The 5,374-nt window shown below is 41.8% G+C and overlaps 1 non-coding gene across 1 annotated transcript; it reads left to right on the top strand.

Moving 5' to 3' along the window:
• The first annotated feature begins 4,923 nt into the window (after positions 1-4,923).
• Positions 4,924-5,030, top strand: LOC133236397 (U6 spliceosomal RNA). Its single transcript, XR_009732870.1, has one exon. It is a non-coding gene; the product is annotated as a U6 spliceosomal RNA (small nuclear RNA).
• Positions 5,031-5,374: the final 344 nt, after the last annotated feature.

Here is a 5,374-nt window from a genome sequence, read left to right as displayed (position 1 = left end):
GAATTAAGTCCACCAGGTTTACATAACACATCTTTGTTATCTAAGAATTGATTATAAAATTTTGGTAGTTGCCATATTTCTTAGGAGAGCAAAAGTCATCCTAACATTAAATATTCACTAATAATCTGACCACTATTAAAACTGAGTCCCCACTGCAACAGCTCTCTTCCATCCAACACATAAAGTCAAGTCTGTGTTCATAATTTTTCCCCAGGCACTATGCTATTGTAAATGAGGAACAATACTGTGCTAAAATACTGTAAACTGGTTGTAAAGGGAAACACAAGTCTTGCCAAAAAATGCATATTTTCATGGATTCAATAAGCATTACTGTGGAGATCAGCACAAATTGCAAGCAAAGCTACTTCCCACTGTGCCTCAGAAGGTGGCTGGACAGGCAGCAAGCAGAGTGGGACTGCCTGTGGCCAAGGGGTAACCAAGGAGCTGGCATGGTAGGTAGGTGACTGTGGCTGAAAGAGATGGAGGAAGGAGGGGGAAGTTAGAGGTGATGGGCTAAGGGAAAACACTTAGGATGGGTCAGGATCATCCTGTGAGTATCAGAAAACCAGGGGCATGCCAGGAATCGTGGGAACAGTGACATATAATCGAAGGATCCCACATAAGAGGTTCTTGTCAAAAAATTACAATACTTCAGGTCTTAAATAATGGTAGTAATTCTTAGCTATTAAATTATAATTAGATAATAAAATTGCTTTTGGTATTATGGTTAATTGCAATGATTTGATCTATAAAATTTCATGATCAAAATCAGAGTCAGAAGATCAGGTTAAAATGTACAAAAAGGAAGTTTTGATACAACAGATGGATGAAACAAGATTTATGTTTGTCATTATTTCATTAAGGGATGTATATGTATAACCAGTGTATATATGTATATATACACATACACATATTTTGTTACTACTTTAGTTTATAAATATACTAGTGTGCATGTATATGTGTGTGCGCATACGTGTATATCTGAATAAGTAGGAAAGAAGAGAGAAAAAAATAGCTGAAAGTGAACTGAGCTAATACAGAAATAGAAGGAACCCTATTCCGAACACGAAGGGCTGATCAGCCTCCTGGGGATTCACTATTTACAATTTGACGGTCACACAAAATAACCAAACAGAAGGAAGTTTCCATAGCATCCTACAAACTAATACAACAGAAAAATGATCTGAAGAAAAGGGCTCACAAAGCAGAATGACTTCCTCATTTCCTAGGAGCTAACACTGTTAGATAACCCACACATAATTATAAAAGTACGATAAGGAGCACATGTTTTTAGTGATGCTAAGACACTAGGTCAGTGAGTCGTAAGGGCAGAAAAATGGTTAGCACTCAACCTTATTTGTGTTTGGTCTGATTTTAATGGTTTTTTATCTTCTAAAAAGAATCTCATCTGTTTAACTAATCTGATTGTTTAGAGTATTTGAATACACGTGTATGTATGTGTGTGTATGTTTAGTTGCTCAGTCATGTCCTACTCTTTTCAACCTCATGGACTGTAGCCCGCCAGGCTCCTCTATCCATGGAATTCCCCAGGCAAGAATACTGGAGTGGGTTACATGCCGTTCTCCAGCTGATCTTTACAACCCAAGGGTAGAACCCGGGTCCCCTGCATTGCAAGTAGATTCTTTACCGTCTGAGCCACCAGGGAAGACCCTCCTAGTTATTATGAGGATAAAATAAAGTGTGAAATTCCTCTTTTAAAATAAAATGCTATAAAACATAAGGTGGTTAGAAGCCGTAATGGTGGAGGTGAGGTAATGAGCTGGGAAAGAGATAAATAAAACGCCTAAGTTGATGTAAGCATTTGGAAGGCCACTAAGCAATGTATAGGTGACATTGGTGGGTTAAAAATCCTGCATAGCAGCTTAAAATGATAATAAAGTGGGGAGACTTAGGTGAACAAACTGAGAGTTCCCCCAGTGCTTACCTGACACTTGACTATATATAAGTACCTGCTGTCAGTCAAGCCAGCCTCTCACCTGCCCCTGCCTGGCCCTAGACAGTCACTCTCTATCAGATCCATGCACTTTTCTGGTCTGGACCTTAGCTCTTTAGTCTGGCCCTTCACCTTGAACCCTAACTCTGTAGGAAGTTTTTGACATTGAAGGAGGTTCTTGCCATCTTTTCAATTATTTCAAGCACTTTGCAGGACCTTTCTGCACTTTAAAAATCTAGAACTCTGCTGGGTAAAACATTGGGAGCAGGATATTCACAGGCACAGGCTGTGACCACATGGAGGGTTCATTCATCCCCACTGGGGAAGAACCATACATGGAGAGCCTGGGGGACACTGGTGTGATAGCTGACCCTCTGTGTCAACTTGACTGAGCTTTGGGATGCTCAAATATTTAGTCACACCTTATTCTGGGTGTGTCTGTTAGGGTGTTTGAGGATGAGATGAATCTCTGAATTGGTAGACTGACTACCAAAGCAGAGTGCTCTCCCCAGTGTGGCTGGCCCTCATCCAATGAAGGCCTGACTGGAACAAAAGGGCTGACCCTCCCTAAGTAGAAGCAACTCCACCTGCCCAACTGCTAAGCTGGTACATCGGTCTTTTCTTGCCTTGGGACTTGATTTAGTAAATCAGTTCATCTTGGACCTCAAGCCTGCTCACCTCCAAACTGAAACTTATTTCACTGGCTTTCCTGGTTCTCAGGCTTTCAGACTCAGATTGGAACAACACCTTTGGCTGTCCTGGGTCTCAGCTCGCTGATAGCATGTCTTGGGATCTTTCAGCCTCTATAACTGCTTTACCCAATTTCAGATGGATAGATGTGAGAGTTGGACTGTGAAGAAGGCTGAGCGCCGAAGAATTGATGCTTTTGAACTGTGGTGTTAGAGAAGACTCTTGAGAGTCCCTTGGACTGCAAGGAGATCCAACCAGTCCATTCTGAAGGAGATCAGCCCTGGGATTTCTTTGGAAGGAATGATGCTAAAGCTGAAACTCCAGTACTTTGGCCACCTCATGCGAAGAGTTGACTCATTGGAAAAGACTCTGATGCAGGGAGGGATTGAGGGCAAGAGGAGAAGGGGACGACAGAGGATGAGATGGCTGGATGGCATCACTGACTCGATGGACATGTGTCTGAGTGAACTCCGGGAGTTGGTGATGGACAGGGAGGCCTGGTGTGCTGCGATTCATGGGGTCGCAAAGAGTCGGACATGACTGAGCGACTAATCTGATCTGATCTGATCTGTATCTGTATCTATACATATCTCCTATTGGTTCTGTTTCTCTGGAGAACCTCAACTGGATACAACAACCTAATCCAATTTATATGCAGAGTACATCATGAGAAACGCTGGGCTGGAAGAAGCACAAGCTGGAATCAAGATTGCCAGGAGAAATATCAATAACCTCAGATATGCAGATGACACCACCCTTATGGCAGAGAATGAGGAGGAACTAAAGAGCCTCTTGATGAAAGTGAAAGAGGAGAGTGAAAAAGTTGGCTTAAAGCTCAACATTCAGAAAACGAAGATCATGGCATCTGGTCCCATCACTTCATGGAAAATAGATGGAGAAACAGTGGAAACAGTGGCTGACTTTATTTTGGGGGGCTCCAAAATCACTGCAGATGGTGGTTGCAGCCATGAAATTAAAAAACACTTACTCCTTGGAAGGAAAGTTATAACCAACCTAGATAGCATATTAAAAAGCAGAGACATTACTTTGTCAACAAAGGTCCATCTAGTCAAGGCTTTGGTTTTTCCAGTAGTCATGTATGGATGTGAGAGTTGGACTATAAAGAAAGCTGAGTGCCAAAGGATTGATGCTTTCGAAGTGTGGTGTTGGAGAAGACTCTTGCGAGTCACTTGGGCTGCAAGGAGATCCAACCAGTCCATTCTAAAGGAGATCAGTCCTGGGTGTTCATTGGAAGGACTGATGTTGAAGCTGAAACTCCAATAGTTTGGCCACCTGATGCGAAGAGCTGACTCATTTGAAAAGACCCTGATGCTGGGAAAGATTGAGGGCAGGAGGAGAAGGGGACTACAGAGGATAAGATGGTTGGACGGCATCACCAACTCCATGGACATGAGTTTGTGTAAACTCCAGGAGTTGGTGATGGACAGGGAGGCCTGGCGTGCTGTGGCTCATGGGGTCGCAAAGAGTCAGACACGACTGAGTGACTGAACTGAACTGAACTGAACTATCAGTCATGGCACAAAATGGCACCATGGCCTTCAGATCTGAGGCAATGGGAAGATACAATACCACCCATATAATTATTTTTGTCAAAAATGCTTAACACGAATATAAATCAAAAGGAATTCTTTAAGACAACTGGCCTGGGAACTTCAAAAATGGCAATGCTAGGAAGACAAAAAGAGGCAAGGGAAAAGATGATGAATGCTAGGAGACAAAAGAGCCAAATGCAAACATGACTCTTGTTGCAGAATAAAAATTAAAAAAAAAAAAACTACAGAAAACATTTTGTGGACAATTGGAAAAAATTTAAATTGGACTGTAAATAGGACAGTATTATTGTATCACTTAAATTTATTGGAAATAGTGATGATAATACAGTTACTTAGGGATGAAATGGGCTTCCCTGGTGGCTCAGCTGGTAAAGAACCAGCTTGCCAATGTAGGAGACACAAGAGACCGCGGGTTCGATCCCTGGGTCAGGAAGATCCCCTGGAGAAGGAAACGGCAACCCACTCCAGTATTCTTGTCTGGAAAATTCCATGGACAGTGGAGCCTGGCGGGCTGCAGTCCATGGAATCACAAAGAGTTGGACACAACTGAGAGTGCACTCACAGCGATGAAGAAAAAGAAGAGATAGAACAATCAAGGAAAAAATCTAGCAGTTGATGCCTCCATGCCTGAAACTAGATGAAACGAGATTTTCTGCTATTCTTTCAAATTTTCTGTTAGAAATGATTTTCAAAATATAATTCTGGGTGCTCACTTCGGCAGCACATATACTAAAATTGGAACAATACAGAGAAGATTAGCATGGCCCCTGTGCAAGGATGACACGCAAATTCGTGAAGCGTTCCATATTTTTAGGCAAAACACTCTCCAACATACATCACAGCAGGATCCTCTATGACCCACCTCCCAGAATATTGGAAATAAAAGCAAAAATAAACAAATGGGACCTAATTAAACTTAAAAGCTTCTGCACAACAAAGGAAACTATTAGCAAGGTGAAAAGACAGCCTTCAGAATGGGAGAAAATAATAGCAAATGAAGCAACTGACAAACAACAAATCTCAAAAATATACAAGCAACTCCTACAGCTCAACTCCAGAAAAATAAATGACCCAATCAAAAAATGGGCCAAAGAACTAAATAGACATTTCTCCAAAGAAGACATACAGAGGGCTAACAAACACATGAAAAGATGCT

Source organism: Bos javanicus, chromosome 2 (genome assembly GCF_032452875.1).
Source record: "Bos javanicus breed banteng chromosome 2, ARS-OSU_banteng_1.0, whole genome shotgun sequence".
NCBI lineage: Eukaryota > Metazoa > Chordata > Mammalia > Artiodactyla > Bovidae > Bos > Bos javanicus.
This window is presented reverse-complemented; position numbering and strand designations above follow the sequence as displayed.